We start from the raw sequence: 22,664 nt of genomic DNA, 5'->3' as shown, positions 1-22,664 counted from the left end.
TCATACGCGACTCTATAGTCATCTGCCGTACTAATTATACGTTCTCATTATCCGTACGTCGTCTATGTCCGCCAACCGTAAGAATACGTGTATACACGGCAGCGACCGGTTGGTTTTATTTTTTTCCGTAATTTTGAGTGCGCGAATCGCCACGTTTTGTGAATTATTATTATTATTTTTATTGTTCTCACTACTCGGATTCTAATAGTACAATTTGTATATTTTTTAATGATTAAGTTTCGAGATTCAAATAGTCTATATTAGTAAGATCACATTGGCGCTAATCATCTATTGTTAATATATTTTATACGTTTTTAAGCGCGTGCAAATCGCCACCTTTGTAATTTATATTATGATATATACCACACTATATTATTCACTATGTGGCCTACCATGTCGGTATTAAAAACAGCGCAGGTGGTATATAAGATGTCCGTGCACGCGTAATATTAATTCATTCTACCGGCCCAAAAAGTATTGTAATATATACAGTCAAATAGATTAATTATACATTAAACACTTTAAATTTTAGTATTATTTTCAAACTTATAATTTTTTGTATCTACTGAAAAGATACAACTCGGATTCAGAAGGTGAGGTGCTTGATGCAAAAAATGGCTTAAAATCTACAACAAACAATTTAAACAGGCAGCCCATTACCTCTTCAAATAAAGTTGACTTTCCAAATACAAGTTCTTCAAGTATTAATTCTGATTCAATATCAAGTAAAAACTCTATTTCAAATTCTCAAACAAGACAAAAGTGCAAAAAAAATAAATAAAATAAACGCCACATCAAATAGACTAAATATTTATGAAAGAACAGAAAAATTCATAAAGCACTTTCGAAAATGATAGCTATAAATCAGGTGCCTTTTTCATTCTGTTCAAGTCAAGGTTTTAAGCATTTCATGAACGTTGTTGAGCCAAATTATAAGCCATGGTCTGTAGAAAGTATAAAAAAATGTTTAAAATTATTAACCGGTGACATAAAAAAAATTAAAACGAATGAATTAAATGAAGTAACTAATGTATCATGTACAATAGGTTGTTGGACTTCCCAAACTCAAGAGTCATATATTACAATTATATGTCACACTATTGATAAACAATGGAAACCGAAATCATTTACATTAACAACTCACATCGTTAATGAACAGCACACATCTACGAATAAAGCACATTATTTTGATAAATCATTAATAGAGTGGAAAATCGAAAAAAAATTAATGCAATTGTAATAAATAACGCTACAAATGCCATTGACGATGTTTCACAATTAAAATTAAACGATAAAATGACAACATTTAGATTAACGTGTGCAGCATATTCTTTACAGCTAGCTATTAATAAAACTCTCTTGGACGATGAAATTCAAAGTATTCTAACGAAATCAAGTAAAATTGTTGGTCATTTTAAACATTCTCGATAGCAATGAAGGCTTTGGAGAAAATGCAACAACAATTAAATAAACCAAAATTAACTCTTTTACAATTTTGTAAAAGTAGATGGAATTCTAGTTATTCAATGCTGAAAAAACTTTACATTAATAAGACCCCCATTATGAATGTTCTCGCAGATCGTACCATAACAGCAGCCAGTATTGCTCAAAAACTAGAAATTTCAGAATCTGAATGGTTAGTTATTAAAAAATTATTAGTAAATCTGAAACCATTACAAGTTCTTATTACATTACTTTCTGGAGAATTAGAATCTCTTGTTTCAATGGTACAGCCTTTAATACATAAAATGTTAACAACTCATTATGAACACGCTGCCGAAGATGATGATATGACTAAGCGATTTAAGAATACAATTTCATATAAATTGATTACTCGCTTTGAATTGACATGGAAAGAAATTGTATCTGTGAAACACATTGCTTCTTTTCTTGATCCAAGATATAAAGATATGGACTATGAACCCATAAAGGCTAGAGATATAATTCGATCACACATTTTGTAACTTATTAAATTAATTCCTCCAACTATTACAAATAGTACTAATTATCATAATGACGAAGAAGAAAGCGATTTTCAAATGAGTAATGCGTTAGCATTTATTTACAAAGACCATACTAGTAGTACGAATGATGTCTCTGTTACGAGATACCTTTCAGAACCCCAACTTCGATTTGATTTAAATCCGTTGGAATGGTGGAGAACACACGAAGATAAATACCCAACAATAGCAGCTATTGCCAAAAAATATTTAGCAATTCCATCTACATCGGTAAGTTCAGAAAGATATTTCTCAACAACAGATGACATTATGACGTCAAAAAGAAGTTACCTTCCAGTCGAAAATATAGACATGTTGGTATTTTTATACCTAAATAGAAAAATTATATAGCTGATAAATCTAATAGTTCTCGATATGTTAAGTTTAAGTATTATTATTATCATTATTGGTTATTAACCTATCAATTAGGTTTATTTTTATTATTGGTTATTGACCTGTAAATTAATTTTATATTAAATGTTAAATAAATAGTGTTATTGATTATATTAACAAATCTTTATTATTTTTGTAGTTATATTTTTCTTTATTTCTTATGTAAAACACGGTTTATATCACAAAATTTTTAATTTCACGAGTAAATACACAATAAGAGCTATAATTTATATATACACTATAGGTAAACCATGATAGTGAAAAGATGCAAAACATTTTGTATAGAACACATACATGTTACTTTTAATAACAGTTATTAAAAATTAATTTTTAATCTAAAATAGTATATTTTATTAGGTTAGATTTGAGTAAGTTTATTAATTAAATTAATATAATTGTAAGAGATTTTAAAACTAAGATTATGGAAATATAAAAATGATTAGTTTAGAATCACTTGTATTATGAAAATTTATTTTTATTCTTACAAGGTAAATATAAAAGCTATTTTCCCTAATTTTTTAAATAGTGCACATAATAACTTACTTTATAAAAAAAAATTAATTTTAAAAGAAAAAAAAATTGTCAAGGGTGGGATTTGAACCCACGCCCACAGAGTGGACTGCGACCTGAACGCAGCGCCTTAGACCGCTCGGCCACCTTGACACTAAATTAAAGATTGAAAATATATTAGAATAAATTGAGCACTATATATCTATAATTTATAGATACTTTAATTTTAAAAATCAGGGACGTACACATGGGGGGTGTTCTGTGTGTTCAAACATGCCCCGAAATATTTAGTTTTTTTGTAGGGTTATTTACTTATTCAATTTTAATAACAATTGTTATATTATACTTTTAGACAGGTATAATATTACACTGTGTTTGTAAAAAATCGGCTAAGGCAAAATAAAAATTGAATACTAACAAATTAAAATTTTAATATAATGTGAAAAATAAAATACTAAAATAGGATTTAAAAATAAAATAAAATTATGCTTATTTTGTATTGGCGTATTTCCTATATTCATTAAAAAAAGTTCTACTTTTTAATAACTGATTTTCAAGAATACCCCTCAAAACTTTTTACTGTGTACATCCCTGCTAAAAATGTTTAACAAATATTACAATATTATATTAAAAATACATTTATAACAATAAAATAAAATAAACAATTTAATTAATGAAATCGACAAAATAATATTATTGGCTTTATTATTAATTTGGTATCTAATACAGTTATAAGTGTTATAACAATTCACCTACGTACTAGATACATATAAATTATATTTAATACTTAGATCCTTTGTAGGTATAGGCGGTATAGCCAATTGTCTAGTAGTCTATACCTACTAAATTAATTGGCGATAATATGCATGAAAAATAGTGTAAGTTTTGGATAAACGTAAACATGACTAAGGACAAGAGCATGTTGCCTAATTGTGTTTATACCATTTTCAAAAGCTAAATAGGTAGTCGATCAATAAGAAAAATATGGTTTTAACCTAATAACGTGTAATGTGATACATTTTAATCGATTAGCTTCCATCTATTATTTTGCTTTCGTATACCTAGCGCCTACATATCTTACTTCCATATACCTTATAATATAATATAAACACAATAATCAGTCATTAACCAAAGACAGAAAACAATTCTTGTTACGGCATTGTAAAATAATATACATATATCGCTCCGCTCTGAATCTGAAATTCTAAAACAATAAAATAGATGACGACAGTGATTTTTAGCCTTCTCATACTGTGTATAATGTATATTGTAATTATTAACAACTCGTAATAAATCCCAATTAAAATTTCTCAATTGAACACAAACAAATAAATTAGTGCCCTTGCAAAAAAAATCAATTCCAATAGAACTTATAAAATTAATAGAAGATATGAAATATATGCGAAGATGACAATATGAGGTCAAATAAGGTAAATTAAATAAATCTTATATTATTTAGTAACGTAAATAATATTAATACTTATGTTTGACCTCGTATCTCGCTATAACATAGATTTATTAATTATTTTTTAATCAAAATTTTTTAATTGTAATACATTTATACATTAACGTTCAGATTTATTCATTTAAACTTAAATTTACTTTAATTCAAAAAACTTTGAAGTAAGGTACTAATTTCCTTTTTTTTTTTTTATTAAGTTTTTACTCGGTGACTATGTATAGTCATTGGCTTTTATATAATAATGTTTACAATTTTACTATAATAATACAATTAAAATGTTTTGTTTAAAGAAAAAAAATTATATAAAAATATTATAAGTAGGTACTTCATTTGAAAAGGTTACGATAATTTAATTTATTTAAAATTTATAAGAAAGATAATGACAATTTGCTTGTGGTTTGGCTTAAGAAATTTCGACAATATGGGGATATCCTGAGTACGTAACGTTTTTAGTCTTTACCTTTTTCATAGTCCAATGTGTCCTCAGTTCACAGCTATAGATATCTATTTAAGAAAAAATAATAGAATAAACCTTTCAAGATACAGGTTTGACAATCGAATATAGCGGTTCAAATGTACAACTGTAATACTTTATGGGCACTTAATTTTTACAACTATGACTGTAAAACACTGGAAACAGTGGGGAAATTGCATTTCAACTTTGATTATAATTTATGGCACGACTACAATACTTACTCGGTTACAGTAAATAAGTGCAAATTAACTTACATGCGAAGTAGTACCGTAATATTTAATAATATAATATAATCGACATTTTGAAAAATTCCATTATCAGATAACATGGTAAGCCAACATAGTAAGTAAATAAAAAAGAACTGACGGGCATTAATTAAGATTCCATAAAATATTGAAAAAACCGATATAAGACAATTGAATTATACCAACAAAAACTGTAAACCGTATTTAAAAACCAATGAAAGTGGAGATACTGTTATAGAGAGTAAATTAGAACATAACCTCGAAAAAGACGAAAATACTAGATATTCCCGTTTCTCGTGAATAAGAAATTTAGTTACCACATATTTCATCGTAGAGAGGTTACCACAACTGGTACACATAAAACATAGTGGGATTTTTTCTCTTTATAAGATTAGGTAGCTGGTTTTGAATTTTTTTGGCTACCTCAATTGAGATGAAAATTATATCAATACTTTTCAAAGTGCCTTTTTAATCATTGCAGGGGGTAGCAGATTTGTGCATGATTCCTTTTTTACAACTTTAAAGGTATAATGAATTGCTACTCCATCAACTGTGTAGAGCTAAAATTTGAAAGCCTTAGCATAGTCCCGTGATATTGAAAACTTAAGTAGTTCTAGCAATGATTACTATTTCTGATCGATCGGTATCATACTAGAATAAAGTTGTGAAATGTGCATTTATTTCAAAGGTAAGGTTTTTGACTTGGTTTATTCCCTGTGACATGTCACACAAACACCAAAACGGTAAGTATGTTTTTAAACAGTTAATCATTCCCTTAAGTTTTTGATTTGAATTTAGATAAATACATTGGACTAATATAAAAATAAAAATATATTGAGTAACCAAATCACGAATTAAAATGTATACTAACAACCGCACCGTAGGTTGAAAAGTTTTATAAAATTAAACAAAACGCACATAGGTACTTTTGCGTCCGCAAACTAAATGTTTTAAAATTTACAAGCAAAAATTTTAAAAACATTTTTCATACTTATATAATAGTTTAGCCTGTGAACTCTAGGGAACCTTTAGCCATATTTTAAGCTATGTCGCATAGCAAACTATCCATTTAATTAAATTGTTTTGAAAGATAAAATGTATATATGAATGCATATTAGTGTATTACCCGTAGCATTGTGTAATCGGTGCACGTTGTGCTATTGTAGCTATTAAAAGCACGTTTAGTTAAATTGACTGATAATTGATATAGTGTACTATAAATCATAGTTGAGTATAGAACACGTGCGCATATTTATAGGCTATATGTATCATATGTTTACGAGTGACTATATTTTGTTTAATACAGCATTGATATAATAGTTCAAAATATAGTCAATACCATGATAAGTACAATAAAAAATATTAACTAGTTATATACTTTTATAGAAATAAGTATTTTATACTTCAAACGTTTTAGTACATAATTCATTTAAAATTTATTTTTATTAAAAAATATACAATTTTATGAAAATTGAATATTTTAAAAGTGACAAAGAATTTTCAAAGTGGAATTAAAGATGAGTAAACATCCGCTTAGGTTAGCTAGTTAAGTTAGATTAGCACCAAAAATGTTAGAATTTATTTAAATTATTTCATTATGCTAAATTAAATTATTTATATTATATTTCCGTGTTAAAGTATATTAGTTTTAAAATTTTTACACATACAATTGTTCAAAGTGCCTCAAAAGAAAATATTAATATATTGTAGATCGTATTATTTATTATAATATTTTAATGAACATAAGAAAATATAATAAGTATATATATTTTAAATATTAATATAAATACCTACGTATACATTTTTATATTTTATCGCATACCTAAACATTTTCTATTTAATGTAATTCTGAAGGAATTCAAAAGCAATTTATGTTCTTAAAATATATATAGGTACATGGAATATTAGTAAAAAAATTCAGAAAAGTCACCCTATCATAAAGTAATGTACCTTATAATTGAGTAGGTCAGATGATTCTCTCACATTTCACACGAAAAACTATTATAAAAAGAAGCGGTGTTTCGACTACATTTCAAAAATTATTTTGATTTATAATTTGATTTCAAGTAAAAATACACGTTAAAATATTAGTTGCACACTTTCAAAAAATTATGACTTAATATTTTTGACATTTTTTAATGGCCGTAAAAATACTTTAAAAACCTTGTATAAAATATTCAAGCTTTTTAATTTTTACTTAAAAAACAAAAATTAACTATAATAAATTGAAAAAAAGTTATAAAAAATATAATTTTTAACACGTCTATAAATAGCTTAAAAAGAGAAATAGTATTTTGTGAATTATATAATATCTAGAAAAAGTTATATACGATTCATGAATAATTCATAACGATATTAAATAGTTATTTATTTAGAGTTATATAAAAAAAACATTCATATTTAATTTATTCAAGAATAGATGTCACGCAAACATTTTCCCTTTTTTCCTGATTATTTTGAAAAATACAAAAATACTATTATTATTTTAACACCTCAATAAGTGCCAATTTTTTATCAGAAACAACCATCAAAATAAAAGATTGAGGTATTTCTTCCACTTAGACGTTATGAAAATAAAATATAAAAATACATAAGCATTCAATAATTTGATGATTTATCGAGCTGCTAAAAAAAATAAATAAATATTTAAGTTATTCACCTGATTTTAAAGAAAGTAAACATGCTCATTATGCTTAAAACATTATTTATATTTTAAATATATATTTTTTTTCCTATTGATATATGGCAAGTAAATTGTAGTTAGGAATAACTAATAATATTTATATTTTAATAACGAACAGCGATATATTATGCAGTTACTCAAAAATCAAGATTGTTATAATACTCTAAAATACTTAACTACAATCATCATACTATTTGATTATTGTTTTCATTTATTGTTTTTACAAAAAATGTTATCTCACGTTTCCTCGGTTATCTTTTTACATTAGCAAATTTTTCATTTTTACCACAGCAGTTTTCGTCACTATAATAAATTATCTGCACATAAATCTTAAAAAAATTTTTTTCCATTCTTACTCCCCCCGTATATTTAATACATGTATATAATGTTTAAATACATATGCATTTATATAAATTGAATATATTTTATACTTAATTGTTATTTTTTTTATTTTTTTTTTTATCTATAATTCTATATAATACCTTAAGTTTAGTAAAGTATACAAAAATATTGTTGGTGACAAAGGTTATAGTTATATATTTTAATATATTTATAAATTATTATATTTAATAATATCATAATAAATGAACAAAAATGGAAAAAAGAAGACAAGAGCTCTTTGAATCGCATATTGTTGTATTTAAAAATGAAAAAACGATATTATTTATTTCTCGCCAAACTTAATTTACAGATTTATAATACACTTGGTGTTGCGAAGTATATTAATATACATATACATATATATTATACGTGGCATTGAATTAATAACAAAAGAGAAATAAAATCAATATACCCGTACGTGAAAATTTGAAGAATGTTAAAAAATTTATAGATAAACAATTAAGAGAAGATATTTAAGGCCTCGTTGGCGATTCACATCATGTGGTGTCTGAAAGGGCAATTTAACATGACATAATATGTCATACTTCCTTGTATAGATGTAAATACAACTATAATTTTGTAAAAATATAATTTGATTGATTTTATGAAAATGTTATTTGTATTTAATAATTGTGCAAAACATAATGCATTATTTTAATTAGGCATCTGATTAACATACTTATTTATTTTCATATTATCGTGCATATAACTAATTCGTGCAAATATATTTTACTTGTATTTGTATGCATATCCATTAACCGTGGTCGCATTATTATTTATGTAGGTATATCATTAGTAATTTAAGAGAAAACAACTATAATTAAGAACTGCCACGCCATAACGTTGTACCAAGCAAAACATACTAAGAAGTAAGTACACAGTGTAACCAGAATCTGTTTAAAACTATACTTTAAATAATCCATCACATATCCTATAATGTGTTTCTTTATTTTTTTTTTTTTTTTTTTTTTTTTTTGTTAGTATTTAATAGAATAGGTAAATATATAGTATTAAGTACAATAAAAACATTTGTGAATGATATGAATTTATTTTCTTAGAACAAAAGTTAAAGAACATAAATACGATACTATTGAATAAAAACCTCGAGAACTCAAATTTTACAAATAAAGGATATGGGTTTTAAAAAAAAAAAAAAAAAATTAAGCAGGTACATTTCTAAACATTTAAAACGTTTATCTATTATTAGGTATAACCATGTAATAATAAAATCTATTGGCATGGATTCATTGAAAACGTGCATTTTAACTAAACCTAAAACTGATTATCGACACATACAAAAATGTCTTCAAAAATACAAATAATTATTATTATAATAGTTTAATATTATAATTTCACATTAAATAATTTTTAAATTTCATTGTGTATAGTAAATAATAATTTAAGTGATAGTGTAACTTTTAAATTCTGCGATGATAGTTTTTGAATAGTAATAAATATGCTAAAATCACTACTAGGTTAGAACTCAAGAATACTAAGTAAGATCAAGTGGTATTTTTTAAATAAGTAGCATAGTTTTTATTTTTAAGGCTGGAATATTTATTTTTACTTTTTGTGTTATTAATATATGCAATTATTTATTTATTTATTTTTTTTTTTTGATTATTCAAGAAAATTTCCTTAATATGTAAATTTACGATCTAGATTTATGCTAGAAGGTGCTTAATTAATGATTATGCTGTGGAAAAGAAATATTAAAAACTGCTTTTTTGACATGGGTGGAGACTGGAGGTTGAGAGTAGATTTCATATAAAGGAACTTGGTTTGATTTACTTTGAAACTCTATAATATATTCTAATCAGTCATTAAAATCAAGATGATTTTGTGAGTCCTAGGCAGCAGTATGCAACCAAATTTTTGTGGACTCAGATAATATAATCTTTTCTTTAATAAAGTCAATAACGGTTATGACTGATCGGAAACATACATATAGTGTATACATATATATATATTATATATGTAATATATACGTATATAATAGGGGATGTATTACACTATGTAGACCGCCAGCGGCCTAAAATAAATATTAATTAGATGAATCAGAAGAATAGGATCCAAAACGAATTTATAACGAACCATTAGCTATAACTGGGTATTATTTTATTAGAAAGAAATATTTAGGAGAAAATATTTAGTTATAAATTACATTATTAAAATAAATGTATGATGTTTAATATATTTGTCTACTAGATTATTTCCTGCAAATAACGGTAAAAATAATTGATGAACTACGAGAGTTTTATAAGCTCCAAAAAACTATTTAAAATATTTTGAGATAAATTTCTAATTCATTAGTTAATCTACAGAAAAAGCATTAACCTTAAAATATTATTTAACGAAATACTTACAGTATTTCGTATGGTTTTGTGATTTATTGGTTTTTCAAAACTACGAGTATTTAATTTAAATTTATTCAACTAACAGATATATAAATACGTATATCTACGTATCTTTTTACTGGCCTTTATACCCACTTTTTTCGTTTCTAAATCCGTCTCTATCCCAGAATTTCCAATGTAGGACGTGTTGAGTTGACACACAAATCTCGAATCCATATAGAGAGCGTAGGACTCGTCTGTTTGTTATACTGTCATGATCACGCACGTAGACCGTTAAAACAACTATAATACAACGATATATGGAGGTACACACCTGTGTGTAAAACGTCTACTCTCACCCGGCACGTATTTACTTCAGCAAAGGCCTTCTAGGAACAACCAACGTCATAATATCAATCGATGAAAGCCCTAAGCCACTCATGCATAATCCTTCGGACCTCGTTGTAATGAAACCGTAATACCTATTGCCACCCGTTATCTCAACACTATACTTCCTACCAGTATACTTCCTGAGTCGAAGTGATTTTTTTACCACTAACCAGAAATAGTTTTCTCCGTAAATTTATATATTATTGAAAGTATATTCTATAAATATATTATATAATATATTAAACTTTGGAGTTACATTACAATAACAATAATTATATTTTTTATAACTTTAACCATTGTATAAATTATTAAGTTTCTGGTTTTTAAATATACATTTTTAATAAATATGAGAAAATCATTTTTCTGAACTTTTCAATTCATTAAAAATAAAATAAAAAAATAACTTACCTACTCCCTGAGTGAAAGTAATAATTGTACTTCGTCATTGAATAAGACAATGTTAATTAATATTTTAAATTATAATTAATATATATACGCGCAATTGTTATACAACGATTCGAAATTAAAACGCCGGTAGATAAGCATTTATTACTTAATGTAGTTTACAATATTTACATTATATTATTGTATTAAATAATTATAGCAAACTTAATTCAATAGTCTGACCTAGTTTTGTCAATAATAACGCATATTAATCTACTTTTTGAAAGGTTCTAATTTTTTGTCAGATAATTATTATAAACTAATAGCATAAACAAATAATTTAAATCCCTTAATGTAATTGATATCAATATTATAGAGCTATAAGTTTAATAACATACTGTAAAACATTTACATTTATTATTTGTTTTAAATGCATTTAAAATTATAATTTAAGTGAGTAAATTATTTTAAGATATTGTTTAGAATAAATTGTAGGTATAGAACATATTTTATTAATAACTCAATTTTGTTGTAGAAACACTTGGTGTTGTAAAGTTCATTGAATCACATACTGCTGATTAGATACGAAATCAACTTTTATCTACGTTGACTAAGTGGAATATTTCTAAACAACATATTACATCTGTCATCACTAACAATGGAGCCAATATAGTTAAAGCAATTTGTGATGGTTTTGGAAGAAAGAATCATATTCCTTGTTTTTCTCACACAATTAACCTTATTGTTGAAAACTAAATTTTAAATTCTGAAAATTTAAAACCTTTACTTGTCAAAGTCAAAGAAGTAGTTAAATACTTTAAACAGAGTACTTCAGCTTTTTATAGCTTTTTAAGATAGTAAATAAACGAAAATAAATTTGTATATTGTGTTAAACTATTATAATTATTTTTTCAAATAAAATATCATTCTAATCAAAACAAAATAATATCATATTTAAAATAATTAATGTTTATATATATATATATATATATATATATATATATATATATATAAATCGATTGAACCAATTGTATTTTTCAGGAAAAAAGGAAAGAAATTTGAATAAGCTAATATTAGATGTGAAAACAAGATGGAAAAGCATTTTTTGCATGGTCGATAAATTTTAAACCTTATCAAAACTCGTTTCTACTGTACTTTTTCAAAAACCATCTGGTTCAGAAATGCTCACGGCAAGAGAACTTCAACAACTACGTGAAACATTAAAATTCTTACGATCATTAGAAATGTTTGGCGAAAATATGTTTTAATTAGTAAGGTTTTTTCATTATTGAACTGTATAACTATTAAAATTGAATAATTAGAATCTAACTTAGAAATTGGTATTGAATTAAAAAAAAAAAATACATAATTGTTGAGTTAAAAAAATGATTTGGTAAAATTAAGTACATCAATAACTTTCCAAAAGCTACAATTTAAGACTTCACGTTTAAAAATGTATACTTCTGAGATCCAGTAGTTTGTCAAAAAGCAATAACAGAGATTAAAAAGTTGGAAAAAAATTGCATTCAAGAAACTAACTCAACTGATTATTCAAGTGTAGATGAAGAACTGAAACAAGATATAATTTTGATTTATGGTAATATCACAAAAAAAAGGTACATAAGAAATATAAAAAAAAAGCAATCAAGAATAGATCCAGTTTAAACGACAAGTATGAATATCTACCTATCACACCTTTCCTTTCCTTTTTTAAAAAAATAATATCCTATTGAATTCTAGGAAGAAATGAAAACCGTCTTTCCAGATTTATATGTACTTGTTAGAAAATATTAGTCCATTATGAGTAAGTCCATTACTTCTAAAAGACTATTATTGAAAGCCAGTTCAACTTTTTGTTAGTCAAGGAATAGACTTTTAGGGAAGAGATTAAGTAAATTACTTTTTTTAACTCTATTTATGATGATATTTGGATCACTACTTCATAAAATATTTATTGATTTAAATTTTTATGTTACGAAATAATTAATTAATTTATCATTATTATCTTTTTATATAATTATTATTTTAGTTTTATTAAAATAAAAAATAAAAATTGTTTTTAATAATACGAGTATTAAAGTACTTTGTTTTGATTTGATATTTTTGATAAAATTATATTATCTAATATGCTTTATTTTGTCTATAACACTTGTGCAATTTTTTTTCAATACATCGATATATCGAAGAATTATAAGTCGATATATTAATATATTATTATATAGATATTAAGCCTGGAATATTTCAAAATGTCGATAAATCGAAAGTCAACGATTTTTTGGTTATCCCTTGTTGTAACTAATTGATATGTATATATCTACCACTTCCTTTAGTCCAAACATTATAAAGTTCAAATCACCAGAACTATCTAAAACACTAAATTGTTTATACATAATTAGAAGCAAAAAAAAATAAAAATATTAATTTGATGTAACTAAACACAATAATAGAATATGGAAATATATAATTTAATATTGGAAATGTCTCATACTTTTTATATTATCATTTAGAATTTTGTGATTAAAACAAAACAAATATGTTCGATATAATAAAAGATAGCTATAAATATATTCAAATACTTAATTCAAAGCACATATTATATTTTTTTACTACTATATTATAATATATGAAAAATTAAAGAGAGAAAATAAGTGTAGATTTAGTAAAGTATATATTGGGTATACCTCATTATTGAGAAGTTACTATGATGGATTTGTTAAACTTAAATTCAATGATGATAACGAGTAATAATTTTGAGTGGAAACTGTATATAAGCTTATATCAACTATATTTGTACAAAAGTATCATGTTTATATTAAATTTATTTATTTTATAATTAGTAATACGTAAGCAAAGTTCATTTTTTTTCGTAAACATTGTGTTTATTATATAATATATAATTAATATTTAATTATTACAATAATTCTTAACAATATAATATATTAATATTAAACTATTTTTTGAGTCAATTTTAATTTACCGTAGAACGATGTGAATTGATTTGTGATATAAATACATAATATCATACAATTAATACAAATATTTTGAAAATATAATTTTATATATAAAAATTTAAGTTCCAATGAAAAATATTCAACGTTTAAATTTTTTTTTTTTTTCAAATTTAACTTAAAATAATGTTTATAAAAAATTATGTTTATTTATTTTTTAGATGTTTTGGTTCTGACATTACCTAACTTATGATGGGTTAAATAATCTGTCAAAATTTAAACTTTACATGCTTTAAAAAAAAGTTGTACCTATGTAGGTACCATTAATATAATTTAATATTTATAAAAACAATTTATAAGGAACTTTGTATTGCATTTTGAATTGTACTAAGCAAAAAATGTTATCAATAATGATAGTTCCTTATCAATAAAAAAATTTAAAAAAAAATGAAATTTCTTATGTAATTCAAAAATAGTTAAAATATTTATACTATCTATAAACGAATATCAACAAAAATATTCAAAGAAAATTGCAAGTTTCTATAGCTAATAATTTTTGAATTATGATATAATGAGAAAATAGGTTTTGGGTGAAAATTCCTATTTTCCTCTCATTTTGTTTTTTAAAAGTACTGAAAATTTATAATTTTTAATTTTCAAAAACTTAAACTAGATTTTGCTAGTGAACTGTTTTTTTCTTTTTCTTTTTTTTTTTTTTTTAACAAGTAGACATTTATTTATAATTTTGGTTAACAAATTGTAAACATCTATTTTAAAATTAAAAAAAAAAAAATTGTTAGGTACATGCAAAAATCAAATTATATAATCAATACATTCATCTCTCCGTTTAAAATACATAATAAAATATAATAACGTCATGGTACTTCTTCATTGCGTATCAATAATTATTAAGAAGATACTGGTGTAACGTACCAATCCCTGCGATAATGTCCGATAGTTAGGACACAGAAATTTATGTGTAATTAAAATATCTCGTACTTTTATACTTTTTATAGATATAGTTAAATTAAATAACTATAGAAAACACCTTAAATATTTAGAATCAAAAAAAACTATTTATAAAGATAATGACACGATGAATAATATTATAATACTTAAAATATATAATTAGTTATGTATTACAACCAAAATAAAATTCTGAAATTTAGTTGCATTGTCTTATTAAGTATACTAAATCTCATGAACAACGGTAACTTGGAAAATAAATCATTGATTGTGTTGACAGTGACGCACAAATGCATGACCCGCAGTTATCAACAATACACCAAAATAAATATATAATATATATATACAATATACATGCATGTATGCATACATACAAAAGTCAAGCTTGCTATGTAAATTATTTATGGATATAATAATGAATTTAGACAATTACGAGTATCGCATAAAATTTTAACTGGTATAATTCTGAGCAAGTTATTTTGCACAACGACATCGTAGGCATAAGAATAGAAAATGGAGCTTTTTTGACATCTATAGAAGTAACTATGCGCGTGTGTTTTAGTTTTATATAATTGATTTGAGCTAAGATTACATTAGGGGATAGCATGACAAATTGTACACTACTTGCAATGTCATTTATATTACGTAACAACTGATAATTTTCTATTTTTTACTCCTAAGTCTGCTTAAACTGCATAAAATTGTTCATAGGAAACCACTTTCGGTGTTAAAGACTAGAATAAATTATCTGTTCTTAAGCTCCTCAAAACCAATAATGATAACCAAAAATAAACACACCATCGTAATACTCTCACTCTGCTTAGAGCTATAGTTATTATAGTTGTTTACCCAGTAAAATTAACATAATATAGTTATTTTATAATAAAAGCTTTTATAAATCATATAAGTTTAAATTGCATCATTCGTTTTTAGTATGTTTCGATTACTTTTGTGGATATTGAACGAATTTTTTCTAAATACAAAAATGTATTATGAGACCGTTAAAATTTTAAGAAGCGATAAGTGCACGGGTGAAGAAAAATAAACCATTTTATTAAGCTTTTAAATAAATTATTTTAATTTATAATCTTATTGATTTGTCAAAATAATAACGCCATGAATCAAATACACACCACACACACACACACACACACACACACACACACACACACACACACACACACACACACACACATCATCTAGTTTTTTAAATTTATTAAATTTATTAAAATTGTATAAAATTTAGAATTAACTATTTATCTATATTTATATGCAAAACATATATTTTTCAAATATATAAAACAATGTAACATAAGTGTGTAACTGTGGTTTATACACTAAATAACTACTTAACCGATTTTAAAGATAATTTTAGGTATTATTTTTAAAGATACTAGACAAGATCAAAAATTAGCTAGAATAATATCCAATTGATGGCACGTAAAAACTTTTTTTTTTAAACTTTTGTAGATTAACAAAGTACACCTAAGTCGATATTAGCTCATAAAATTATTACACTTAATATTAAACCAAAATACAGAAAGTGTTGTATCCAACACCATTTTAATTAGATTTGTTTACAAAGCGAATTAGACTGAAAATAGACATGCGCGTGAAATTAAGGAACACAAAAATTTAAATATTCCTTATGACATATTTTATAAATACCTAATCATTTTTCACAAGTGAAAGCTGGTAATACAGTTAGTATATAAATAAAAATTATTTTAAAATTTTAATTTTTCTACATATTTAGATATTTACTATATTGATTTTTTAAACGTTTTTAAATGCTTTAAAAGCATTTTAAACCCATTTTTGGCATTTCTATGTATGAGACTTGAATTATCATTTTTTTTTCAAAATCCCATCTCAATTGTAAGCCATTACAACAGACTATGGTTTAAAACGTGTGACTTGACATTAAGATCTCGTGATAATGCTTTAAAAATTATCAGCAACTAAATCATAAACTTTTATCGTGGTTAAACGGATGGAGAAGATTTGATGTCGATAACATGCCTTCCACATTTACGACTCATTAAATCCCACAGACCACAAATTGAGTTTGAGTTTAAACGAGTATCAGGATTTAAGAAGAGTATACAAAAGGTGTTTCTACCAGTCAAGAAGAAAATATAGAATGCACATGTTGTGGCTATTGTGGGTCGTACACTCGTACAACATGTTGGGCTATTTTAATGGGGACCTTGTCGGGTCGTTGTCAATGGTAACGGTGAAAAATGCATGACTCCGGTGAAAAGCGGACATATACATCTACAATACAGAACAGAATTAACTGGTATGTTTGTATGTATCGTATTTAATTTTAGAAACAATAACGACTGGATTTCAAACAAAATTATTTAAATTTAATAGTAAGTATACGTTAATAAATTAAATTAGGTAATTTGCTATTCGTTGTAATGTTTCAAGAAAATGTTTAGAAATTATACAAATAGAAAAAACTTTTCTTGAATGTTATGCATGGGTCATACTCAGCTACATATAATAATCTAAAAACAATAATGCTTGAAGTTATTTTTGCAATTTTTTATCAAGATAACTGAAAACTAAAAAAATAGAAATGCACTTCACTAACAAATTAATTATTTTACTACTTTTTTAAGTTATATAATATAAATATTTAATAACAAAAAAAAAATTGTTTATATTTTTTTAACATGGGGCACTTATTATTTATCAAATAATTAAATTATAGTATAATACACATGTCAGTTTTTTTTTTTTTTTTTTATTCAATATCAATGAAAATTATTTAATAATTATAGAGGTTAAATATTAAAGTAGAATAAACCTTTATATTAAAGAATAAAATGAAGTTAACTTAAGTAAGGTCTTAAAATAATAAAAAATTCGATAAAAGTGAAGTTAAAGCTAAAGGAGTATCAGAGATTTAAAAATTTAAAATCATCTAAGTAACGGAACAAAAATAAACTTTACTTTTTTAAAGAGTAATAAACAGAACATTTTAAAGAATTTACTAACAATTTAATAAATGTATTTTTTCTAAAGTTTTTTGTTATTTGATTCTAAAAAAAAAAAACTGACTGAGAATTTTCCAATTCTGATATTTACTATCTGTGTCCAATTACAAATCTAAAAAGGATATATATGAAGTTTTTGAAGTAAATCACTGCTTAAAAAGATTATTTCAGAAAATAAACTAATCCTTGTATAGGTAGCTAAAAGTTTATTTATTTTCACTCGGCATGTAAAAAAAAAATACAAATATTTATTATTATTATTTTTTAAGTATAAATATTAATTAAGCAAAATCAATTTTATAAACAATTTATTACTAAAATAAAATAAAAAAACATTATTTTAAATATTTTTAACGTAACCGATTATTAAAAATCATTAAAAAGATTGATTACCAAAAATACTCAATTGTCAAATCAGCAAAATACATTTAAATACATACCACCTTGGAACTATGAAATATAACACATTTTAAAAGTTATCTTTATCTACAATCAGAAAATTACATTTCTCATTCAGTCTAATTTTATCAATAAAAAAGTATCAAATTTTACTTTTCGTTTTGTAATCATGGTTTAAATTCAGTTTTATACAAAATATTTATAAATAAAATTTGTAAAAAATATACATAAAAATATGGTTATCATTAAATTAAATTAAAAACACTTTAAAGCTCTCAATCTTTTTATCTTTTTAGTTTAAATAGTCAAGTTAGAAAATTACAAAAATATAAAAACCCTTAGTAGCAACAATTCAAATATATTTTTCTTAATATATTCATAACTCTTAATTGTATAAGATAAATGTAATTGTTTTTCATTAAACACTTATTCTATTTATTTTTATATCAAGAATATTCTTTAAAAAGTTATATTTTAAATAGTATATATACATTTGATTTTACCCCAGAAAGTACAAATATTGCAGTGTAAATACGTACAATAGAAAATTCAAAAACCTGTCAATTAAGTAACCACTCTGCTGTAGAGTAGGTGCAATGGACGTCTAAAATTATATTTTAATCATAAATTATTATAAATGATTCTGAGCGGAGGTGTTTTTTTTTTTAGTAACTTAAATTAATAAATTATAATAACATTAAAATGTTATAAAACGTTCGTATTTTGTGTTCTCTAGTTATTTTAAAAATACACTGGACAATATTTATATTTGATCCATTAAAGTATAGACTAGATCCAATTTGCCACTAAAAATATTATTCTTAAACAAACAACGATATTTCTATTCACCACATTTTTAATACTTAAGATGTTAAAAATATTTGAATAATAATTATTGTCATAGATTGCGAATGTATTTATTTTTTTACAAATATCATACATTTAATGGCAAATTTTTAAGCATCCTATATAAAGATAATTTATTGATTTTTACCACTTGAATATTGCAATAAAATATAAATGCCTCTATTTAAAACTATTTTTGTTTGTTTTAAATTTTGTACAACAGTACAATTCATTCTCATAAAACTACTTCATTCAAAGCCTCAATTAATTGATATATTATAATTATATGATGGATATGATAAAAAATACCATTAAGTTAAGCATGAAAACTTTCACAAGACTTTGTAGTTCGTAAAAATGAAGAAGAAAATGCTGTCCATACCTCTGTAGGAAACATTGCAGATTCTGTATTTATATTTTAAATAGTTCATAAATAAATAATCTGTAAAATCATGTATAGTTTCATAGTTAACCAACTGCGTAGATATTATAACGTTATCTGTAAAACAGTCTACTACTTCATTAGAAGACAAAAACGGCAATTCAAAAATATATTTAACAAGTCTCCTTTTTCATCTCCAGTTTATAGTATTTTAACTAAACCTAATGACTGTATTTTTTTGTAAAAACTTGTCCGAGATGGAATCGACATCCTTTTATTTTACTTATTGGTCATATCTAGATGAACAGCTAAGTAAATAAATTGTTTAAAATTAATATGAATAGTTTTTGGTAATATTGATAAAAATTATTACAAGAAAACGAGTGTTGTACAATAATTATCACTATCTAATTTGTTCACCAATAAACAAAAAAATAATGGTACGTAAATACTATTATTTACAGCATGAACCACGAATAATTATTTAATGAATTAAGATGAGAATTTTGAAAAAATACCATCCATCGAAACAAAATCACACTTTTGAAAAAAATTTAAGCTTTTTAACATCGAGAAACATAAAAAAAAATTATTATTGTCAAAATCAATAATTCATTTTCAGCTCTCTTGGAGTATAATTTATCTACTACATCGAGTACCATCACATACAATATTAGCAGTGTTTTAGGTAATCTTGGTTACTTGCTTATACGTAGTGTGAATATTCTTTCGGATTAAATTTTTATCCTCTACGTCCCATATATTCAAATCATCTGGCTAAATCTAAGAATGTATAATTTCACTAAGACGTCCATAAACTCCTTTACCGCTTTATATTTAACATTATTGCTTACTTTATACCATACAAGTGATCGTTTTTCAATAACCGCATGGTTATGTTCAAGATTATTTTCTATTTGAATACTATGTATATCAAATTTTAAAAATGTACTACACGTTTTTAGGCACATACCTATCGTTGAATTTCATTACGAATTATACGATGAATACGGTACTTAAAATTGCCAGTCACGCATAATTTTTTAATTTTTAACTGTAAGTTTTGTAATTTATAATAAAGGTTATCGTCGTAAGATTGTCGTTAAATTAATTTAAAATATTTTTTTAACGGCTGTCTCAAAAGCACCGGCACAATCTAAATGCTGATAAATAATCACTCTATTAATGTTAATCGTCCATATCAAACAATAATTGCCAATTTCCACAATAGTTATATCAAAAATAATAGTTGGAAATCCGCAATTCGTATGTTACCTTTTAAAGTTTCATCCGTAACTCACATGGTTTTTATTACTTTGTCCGCAATTAAGAAACGCCGTAAAATTTTAACTCAATGATATATCATTATACATGAAAAACGATTCTAAATGGAAACGATTTATCAGTCTATATCACCAACATAATATTATATTATAGTAATTATTACTATAATAGTATACTATAAAATATTATAGAATGTTAATATGATTTTTCTAAAAATATTGCATTTATTATATTATTAATATTTGATAAAGTTAAGTTAAGTATATTTAAAGTTTATATATAGGTAGTGTATTTTATTATATGAAAATAATATATATATATACTCAATGTTTTTTAAAAAGTTCAATTTTTTTTTTTCCTTTCAGTATATGCATTGATAGGCCTAATTGTATATAATATTTATAAGTTAATTTCATAGATATATAGGATAATAATTTAGGTATTAAACTTCAAAATCTAAAATTTAAAAAAATAGTTTTTTTATTTATAAGCTAAATCTATTTTCAATAAATTATACACGCTACCTACACCATATATCAATTTATCATAATAATTAATAAATAATAATTATTTATTAAAAAATCAATGTCATTCATTATTTTAGTTTTAAATTTTCTATATTCGCATAATTTACTTAAATCAATTTACTACATTTTCACACTTTCTTCAAATACGAACATATGAAACACATTTTTTTTTCAATTAAAATTACAATACAGGCAAATCTGAATAAAATGTAAAGCTATAGAATTTCCAGTCTTTATTCTTTTTATTTCTACTTGTTTTAAATTATCAGTATATAACATTGATTTTTTTTTAATCATAGTCGTATGGATTTTTCAGAAGGATTTAAATAAAATAAACTATACATGATTGAAATTATATTCTATATAGAGTGGTTCTATCAAAAGTAAACAATTAATATCCCCTCAAGTATTTTTATTTTTAAAAATACTATTTTTTTTTATTCTAAAACAATATTTAAATAAAAAATTATATTTTTAATATTTTTTTGAAATTATTACTAATTATTTCAGTTTTTACTTTTTTAAAGAAAGTACGCATTTTAATTTCATATTCTGAAACGGAATTCTTTTAAGATAAATTAAATATAATTTTAAAAAATAAATTACAGACGATAATTAATTAGTTATAACTATAAATGTTTAAAATTTAAATATGTAAATTTTAATGTCACAAGCCGCAGAGATATACTTAAAACTGTTGAGCAACTATTCTACTCATTTAAAGTTTAAATACTTATTATAATACTACTCATATGAAATTCAACTTTTGTATATTTATATTAGGAAAAATATTTTATTTTGGAATATTCAATTAAACATGTACCTGTGATATAATTCAAAAATACTAAAAAAAATTAAAACAAATCAAAAAAGTAAAAAAAAAAATTAAATGTTATACATAGATTTTGTTTTATAATTAATAAATTATCTAAATAATAATTTAAACAAATTAACGTTATGTTTAAAAACTAGCTTAGTTATTTAGCAACCAGGGTCACAATTAACATTTATTTGTAACCCATAATATGATTATTAATTGCGGACA

The 22,664-nt window shown here is 24.1% G+C and overlaps 1 protein-coding gene and 1 non-coding gene across 5 annotated transcripts in view; both read right to left on the bottom strand.

Annotated features, from left to right (window-relative positions):
• LOC112596264 (rap guanine nucleotide exchange factor 4) overlaps positions 1–22,664 on the bottom strand; it is a 229,858-nt gene that overhangs the window by 164,801 nt on the left and 42,393 nt on the right. The window lies entirely within an intron of this gene.
• Positions 2,974–3,056, bottom strand: Trnal-cag. Its single transcript has one exon. It is a non-coding gene; the product is annotated as a tRNA-Leu (tRNA).

This window comes from Melanaphis sacchari, unplaced genomic scaffold, assembly GCF_002803265.2.
Source record: "Melanaphis sacchari strain LSU unplaced genomic scaffold, SCAv2.0 Contig31_pilon_pilon, whole genome shotgun sequence".
NCBI classification, from domain to species: Eukaryota; Metazoa; Arthropoda; class Insecta; order Hemiptera; family Aphididae; genus Melanaphis; species Melanaphis sacchari.
Note: the sequence above shows the minus strand (reverse complement) of the source record. Positions and strands in the feature narration are given on the sequence as shown.